We start from the raw sequence: 8,784 nt of genomic DNA on the forward strand, positions 1-8,784 counted from the left end.
TGCTACACATGAAAAAACCCTAGAGTTTTTCAAGGACTCTAAGGACCATGTGAATCAAAGCCAAAAAAGAGTTAATGCAATTTTACTTATTTCATAGATCATAAGATCATAAATCAGGAAATGGATGGAACTTTGGAGATCACCTAATCCAACCCCCTTAATTACAGATGAGGTAACCAAGGCCCCAGGCAGGTTCACTTAGTTGCCCAAGATCACACAGGTGCTATGTTCAATGCTAGGAAAACAAAGAAAGGCAAAAACAGTTACTTCCCTTAAAGAGCTCATAGTCTAGTGGAATGAGGCAACATGTCAATAATTGGGTGCATACAAGATACATAAAGAATACATCACCCAGGGGATTGCTGCTTCATGTCAGGGTTGGACCAGATAACCTCAGAGGTCCCTTTGAACTCTCTTTGCTGAAAACCAGATCCATTAGAGAAATGGCTGACTGCGACCATTTAGTGAAATATGAAACCTCTGGGGGATTCCTCCCCACCCTCAGCTATCTTGTATCACGGTAGTGATGCTATGATTCATTCAAGTATCTACTCCTGTCCCCAGGCCTATAGCTCCCCAAATATTTTTATAAGGTCAATGTCCAGGGACTAGAACCTCCTTAGGGAATTTGGGGACTCTCCTTAAACAAGAAAAAACTGAGAGTCACTGCTGAAAGCTCACTAAGAAGAAAGCTGGGCATTGTAGGCAGGTCAGATAACTTCCCAGTTAGGGTGTTTTGTTTTTTGGTGTGTGTGTGTGTGTGTGTGTGTGTGTGTGTGTGTGAGAATCATATTGTGTTGTTGTTCATTCTCAAAGAGGACCATGACATTGTGGTGATGTCATAACTTCCAGTGAATTGAATTTGAGTAAGGGCTCTGAAAGGTCACCAACCTCACTCCCTTTTCCAGAGACATCTGGATCCAGTGTCAAGATATATTATCAGGAAAACTGGAGATGCCCCTAGATGTTTAAGGCAATTGGGTTAAATGACTTGCCCAGGGTCACACAGCTAGTAAGTGTCTGAGGTAAGATTTGAACTCAGGTCCTCCCAACTTCAGGACCAGTGTTCTATCCACTGTGCCTAGTTTCCCCTATCATATTGTTATGAACTTGACAAACATTAATATTTCTCTTTAAAAAAAAAAAGAACGTCAAAAATTTGGGCACCTAGGTGACGCAGTGGATAAAGCACCAGCCCTGGATTCAGGAGGACCCGAGTTCAAATCTGGCCTCAGACACTTAATACTTACTAGCTCTGTTACCCTGGACAAGTCACTTAACCCTCATTGCCTCACCAAAAAAAAAATGAATGTCAATATTTCTCTATACACAGAACAGAAAAAGATAACTGAATAGGGAACCATGTATGTCCAGTATATAGATCTGACCTTTTTTATATATTTCAAATCTGACATTCTATTGGATACCACCAGTCCTACACTGCCCTGCTTCTCTGTGTCCCCTTCTGAACTTTCTCATACTCTTCTGTTTATTTTCTTAGGATTCACTGACCATCTTTATTTTTTTCCTTTCAGCATCATTATCCTACCCTTCCACACACACCCCCAATTCTCCCACCACCATTAAAATACCTCCCCCTGTAACTAATAAGCACAATCATGCAAAACAAACCACACATTGCCCTTGTCTGAAAATGCATGTCCCATCCTCCACCACTAGTCCATCTCCCTTCTGCCAAGAGATGGGAAGTTTGCTTTATCTTCTGAAGCTGCATTAGACATCTTGTCAGTCATGGGTCAGTTTTCTAAAGCTGTTTTCCTTTGTCGTGTTGTTGTTCTTGTATTCATTGTTCTCCTGGTTCTGTTTACTTTATTCTTCTTTAGTTAATAAGAGTCCTCCCAGGTTTCTCTGAATCTACTCCTTTCATAATTTCTTATGGCGGGGGCAGCTGGTGGCGCAGTGGATAGAGCACTGGCCCTGGAGTCAGGAGGACCTGAGTTCAAATCTGGCCTCAGACACTTAACACTTACTAGCTGTGTGACCCTGGGCAAGTCACTTAACCCCAATTGCCTCACTTTAAAAAAAAAATGTCATAATTTCTTACTGCATAATAATATCCTTTCAACTCATATGGAATAATTTGTTCACCCATTTCGTCTAATGATGGGTACCCACTTTGCTTTCAATTCTTTGTTACCAAAAAAAAAAAAAGTGCTGCTATAAATATTTTTAAACATACGGTCAAGTTGGTTTTTAAAAACAATTTGGGACAGCTAGGTGGCACAGTGGATAGTGCACCAGCCCTGGATTCAGGAGGACCTGAGTTTAAATCCGGCCTCAGACATTTGACACTTACTGGCTGTGTGACCCTGGGCAAGTCACTTAACCCCAATTGCCTCACCAAAAAAACCCAAAAGAAACCAACACAAAAAAAACCCAATTTGACGGGGGAAGCTAGGTAGCTAGGTGGCACAATAGATAGAGTACCAGCCCTAGAGTCAGGAGAACCTGAGTTCAAATTTAGCCTCAGATACTTACTAGCTGTGTCACCCTAGTCAAGTGACTTAACCCCATTGCCTCAACAACAACAGCAGCAGTAAAAAATACAAGGAAAACAGGCGCAGCTAGGTGGCGCAGTGGATAAAGCACCAGCCCTGGATTCAGGAGTACCTGAGTTCAAATCCAGCCTCAGACACTTGACACTTACTAGCTGTGTGACCCTGAGCAAGTCACTTAACCCCCATTGCCCTGCAAAAACAAAAACAAAAACAAAAAACAAGGAAAATAGCACCAATTTGACATTGATTAATAACAAACATTGGCCTTCCCAAGTATACCCTTACCTTTAAAAAAAGCAAGAAACCTAGGGCAGCTAGGTGGCGCAGTGGATAGAGCAGTGGCCCTGGAGTTCAGGAGTTCAGGAGGACCTGAGTTCAAATCCAGCCTCAGTCACTTGACACTAGCTGTGTAACCCTGGGCAAGTCACTTAACCCCCATTGCCCTACCAAAAAAAAAAAAAAAAAAAGCAAGAAACCATCCACACCGGGGCAGCTAGGTGGTGCAATGGATAAAGCACCAGCACTGGATGCAGGAGGACCTGAGTTCAAATCCAGCTTCAGACACTTGACACTTACTAGCTGTAAGACCCTAGACAAGTTACTTAACCCCCACTGCCTTGCAAAACAAAACAAAACAAACAAACAAACAAAGAGAAACCATCCGTACCATGTCTTAAAACTTGGTGAGAATGGACATTCAGTACCCTTCCACCAGCCTCCAAAACTGGTGACATAGATGCAAACCCAAAGTCCTCTCCACTGCTTTTGTTCCCAGGCTCTCACTCACCGATGTACCATAAACCTGTCCATAGCTCCCCACCCTTAAAGATTTAATAATTTATATTATTATATTAATTTATATTATTTCTACATCACTTTAAGATATATAAAATGCCTCTCTCACAATAATCCTGTGAGGGCAAGTATTATCATCCTCTTTTTTCTTTTTTTGGTGAGGCAATTAAGTGACTTGCCCAGGGTCACATAGCTAGTAAGTGTTAAGTGTCTGAGGTCGGATTTGAACTCAGGTAACTCCTGACTCCAGGGCTGGTGCTCTGTCTACTGTGCCACCTAGCTGCCCCATTTTATTTTTGCAGATAAAGAAACAGGCTCAGAGAAATTCAAGTTAACTAGTTCATGGTGATAACAACTCATTTTTTTTAATGCTTCTATATTTTTAAAAATGCTTCTATCTTTTTTTTAATGTCAACTCACATTTTTTAAGAAATAGAGCTGAGGGAAATGAGCATTGAAAATAGCATCTGAAACTCAAGATTTAACTAGATGATCTCTGAGATACCTTCCTGCTTGACATAATAGTTGGTTTCTTATCTGTAAAATCAATCAACGGGAATTGAGTATATGCCAGGGTGCTGTGCTAAATTCTGGGAATACAGATCAAGACAAGAATAAGCCTTGCTCTTAAGGAGCTCACATTTTAGTGGTGAAGACAACATGTCAATAATTAAGTACATAGAGTATATATAGAATACATGTAAGGTAACCTTAGATAGGAAATCTTTGGCAACTGGAGTGGAGGAGGAAGGCCAGGGACAGCTGAGGCCTCCTGAAGGAGGTGGTATTGGGTAAAAAGTCTCAAAGGATGCCAGGAATTCTAGGAATCAGAGATGAGGAGGCAGAGCATTCTAGGCCTGGGGAATGGGTGGCACAAAGGAAGGAGTGTCCTTACAATGGAGAGTCCCCTTCCAGAAACAGCAGATGGGCCAGTATGGCTGGATTGTAGACCTCATAGAAGTGAGTCAAGACTGGAAAGCTAGGAGGGTGCAAGGTTGTGAAAAGCTTCAGGTGACAAACAAAAGACTTTATATTTGATCCCAAGGTTAATAAGGAACCACTGAAATGTATTGAATAGGGAGGTGATGCAGGCATGACTCCATTTTGGAAAATCACTTTGGCGGCTAACTGGAGGAAGGATCGGGGTGAGGAAAGACTTGAGGAATGGAGATTAGTTAAAAGACTATTTTGCATAGTGGATAAAGCACCGGCCCTGGATTCAGGAGGACCTGAGTTCAAATCCGGACACTTGACACTTACTAGCTGTGTGACCTTGGGCAAGTCACTTAACCCTCACTGCCCCCCCCCTAAAAAAAGGCTATTTTGATCATCTTGATGAGGGTCAGAATGAGGGTAGTAGCTATAGGAATGGAAAGAAGGGGACATATACAAGAGATGTTGTAAAGGCAAAAATGACAAGATTTGACAAGTGAATGGATCAGAGATGGGTGCAAGCAAGGGATCATGGCTGACACCAATGTTTCAAACCTGGATGACTGGGAGGATGGTAGTGCCCTTTTTGAGCAGGGAAATTCAAAAGAAGGGAGGATTCAGAACCCATTAGAATGAGTTCTGTTTTGGAAAGGTGGAGTTGGGAATGTGTATTGAACATCCAAATTGAAATGTCTAACAGACAGTTGATGATGTGGCTTTGGAGCTCAGGAGATAAATGAGTCCTGGCTATAGATCTGGGAATCATCTGCATATGGATGATAATTTAACTCTTGGGAGATGATGAGAAAGTACAAAGAGAAAGAAGGAGGCTGATGACAGCATTTAGCACAGTGCCTCAGTTCTTGGTGCAGTGCTTCGTTTTAGGTCTCAGGAACTCAAATCTCTATTTATTTATTTATTTATTTACTTATTTATTTACTTATTTACTTATTTATTTACTTATTTATTTACTTATTTACTTATTTATTTATTTATTTATTTATTTTTGGCGGGGCAATTGGGGTTAAGTGACTTGCCCAGGGTCACACAGCTAGTAAGTGTTAAGTGTCTGAGGCTGGATTTGAACTCAGGTCCTCCTGAGCTGGTGCTCTATCTACTGCTCCACCTAGCTGCCCCAAGTCTCAAATTTTTGGTCTCAGGAATTCTTTCTATTTCCTTATTGGGAACCCCAAAGAGCTTTTGTTTATGTGGCTTACATCTATCTATGTTTATCATATTGGGAATTAAAACTGATCATTTAAAACATTTCCTTTATAATTCATTTAAAAATAACAGTAATGAATTCATTGTACATTAACATAAATAACACTTTTTAATGAAAATAACCATAATTTCCAAAACAAAACCAAATTTAGTGAGAGTGTTATTGTTGTACACTGTTGTACATCTCGTTAATGTCTAGTTTAATAGAACACAAATGGGTTTTCAAATCTGTTTTTGCATTCCAGTTGTTGTGATATGTTGTTTTGGTTAAAGTATGTGAAGAAAATCCAGCTTTAGACAGATAGAGAGATGGACAAGAGAGGACTATTTTAATAGCCTTTCCATGTAATTGTGGGTATCTTCTCTGATACTACACTAAAACTTAACAGGTGCTAGTTTCTTTTTCTTTTTTCTTTTTTTTTTGGTAAGGGCAATGAGGGTTAAGTGACTTGCCCAGGGTCACACAGATAGTAAAGTGTTAAGTGTCTGAGGCTGAATTTGAACTTAGGTCCTACTGAATCCAGGGCCAGTGCTTTATCCACTGCGCCACCTAGCTGCCCCCAGGTGCTAGTTTCTTAAAGGTTAGTTACAATAGAAAGTACATAAATGAACTTTTCATACCGTTACATTAAAACCCAGTGGTCTGGGCAGATAGGTCTATTTTGCACTTCGAATGGATCTTTTACTCATGTGTGATTTTATAACAGGGAAATTTAGAAATTATTAGTCCATTAAACATTTACACATTTAGTTATATAATATTTTTAAAGATCACATTTGTAAATATCATCACCCATCTCATTTGAAAAAGCCTTTTATGGGGCAGCTAGGTGGCGCAGTGGATAGAGCACCAGCCCTGGAGTCAGGAGTACCTGAGTTTGGATCCCGCCTCAGACACTTAACACACACTTGCTAGCTGTGTGACCTTGGGCAAGTCACTTGACCCCAATCGCCTCACTAAAAAAAAAAAAAATTTAAAAAAAAAAAGCCTTTTTTAAGTCCTTGGAAGCTGAGAAGCTCATGGTAGCAGATACAAGTTTTCCAAAATTCTAATATTTGATTAAAAGCTTGAGTTTTATCACTGGCAGCAAATACTGTCTAGTTGTTTTCCCTAATGTGACAGGCTCACATCATTCATTTTCAAGAAAATGTCTGCCAAATACCCAAGTCTAAATAATTCTCATTTGTCTGACAGTCTTTCTTTCAAGTAGAAATGTTATCCCTTTTTTAAAGTGGCTAGTTCAGCTCCAACTGAATTGTACAAGTGTTTTTTCTTTTTCTTTTGGCGGGGCAATGAGAGTTAAGTGACTTGCCCAGGGTCACACAGCTAGTAAATGTTAAGTGTCTGAGGCTGGATTTGAACTCAGGTCCTCCTGAATCCAGGGCTGGTGCTTTATCCACTATGCCACCTAGCTGCCCCCACAAATGTTTTTCTTAAGAGAATCATCTTACTGTGGTGTGCAGAAATGATTTAAGGATAGTACCTATTCTGTCACACAAAATATTAGAGACCTGTGCTCAAGGACATAGATTTAATAAAAATTAATCAAATTAATCATATTTATTGTTTCATTAAGGACATTCTTAAGTGAAACTGATGTTTTAAAAAATATTTTTTTACCAAATGAGGCCTAGGGGTTCCATTGTCCTAATTCACACCATCAGTTTTACTCACCATTGGGTTTGTTCCATCAGTACAAATGTCAACACTGTTGTCTGATGATAAACCATGAGACCCCAAAAAGTTACCTAAAACTTTGAATATTTCAGGACCACTTGTGTTTGCTGCCAGGTGTTCAGATAAAGAAATCTCTTTTTTGATGAATAGTTGGTGTTGATACTGGAGCAAGTCCAGTCATGTATGTAGATTGATCCACTTGTAAGGCAAAAGTCCTGTTCTGCAGAAGACATAGTAACTCAGTCTTTATGTTTTGCTGCTAAATTGTTAATTAACACAAGCCACATGACCTCTGAAAAACTCCACTGTGTGCTTGTTGAGTGTGGAAAAGGTAAATAACATCTTAGTATTATTATAAAAATAGTTTCAACCTCACAGGGTCTCGGGACTCCTCTGGGATCTATGAACCACACTTTGAAAAGGGCTGCCCTAGGCCAGTCTGTCTCTAAGATGGTGTGGACCAGCATTGGTTGAAGTAATTTCCTCACCTCAGAGTTCTCTGTACCAATTAAATCACAGGTTCAGTCCCTATCCCAATTATTACAAAGCAATTTCCTCCCAACAATCCTGTGAGGTACACAAGTATCATTATCCCCCTTTAAACGATGAATAAGCTGAGGCTCAGAGGGGCTAAATGTATCCATGATCTCAGAGTTGTTGTGTTGGAACTAGATCTTCCTGAGTGGATCCAGTATTCTTTCACTACACTGGTGACTCCAGGTTCAATGTGGTCTAGTGTGGAACGACCTATTTGAGTATTAAGAGATTTATCACCAGGTTTGGCCATAAAGGGACACAATTCAGTGGAAAGTGTGCTGAACCCAGAGTCACAAAGCACAGTGCCTGATACACTAGTGTTTAATAAATTTGTTGACTTGACAGTACCCTAGTTCCACTTCCCACTCTACTGCCTATGGCTCAGGTTTACTTGGGGAAGGAAGAGAACAGTGATGCAAAGACAAGCAAGACAGTCTCTGAATTGTAATAGAAGACAACACAAGAGGGAGTGCAACATTGCTTGGAGATTCCCTGAATTGGTTGGGTGACACAGAGCTGGGTAAAAGGTGAATGAATGCTCACCAATGAGAGCCCAGGGACCCTCAGGACATCACTCATCACCTCTTGCCCTCAGTTTGTTAAACGAAGGTATTATACTTGGCCTGTGAGACCCTTTCCAGCCATAGACCGATGGCCTGAGGATTTCAGGACCAATAAACTCTTTTTTTGGGGGGGGGGGAAGTGGCAATAGCAATATTGAGTCATCTGCTAAGGAAAATTGAGACTCCGAACTCACTGGAGAGAGTCACCACATCAATCAATCCCTAAGTCATCACTAAGAACAGTTATCTAAGGTGACTGCCTGATTTCTTCTCTGTAAAATGAGGGGACTCAACAAAGTGGCTTACAGAGTCCATTCCCGCTTTAAAATCTTATGATTTTGGGGCAGCTAAATGGCGCAGTGGATAAAGCACCGGCCCTGGATTCAGGAGGACCTGAGTTCAAATCCAGCCTCAGACACTTGACACTTAATAGCTGTGTGACTCTGGGCAAATCACTTACCCCTCATTGCCCCACCAAAAAAACCAAAAAAAAATTAAAAAAAAAAATCTTATGATTTTATGGCAAAAGGGCTGC

Source organism: Dromiciops gliroides, chromosome 1 (genome assembly GCF_019393635.1).
Source record: "Dromiciops gliroides isolate mDroGli1 chromosome 1, mDroGli1.pri, whole genome shotgun sequence".
NCBI classification, from domain to species: Eukaryota; Metazoa; Chordata; class Mammalia; order Microbiotheria; family Microbiotheriidae; genus Dromiciops; species Dromiciops gliroides.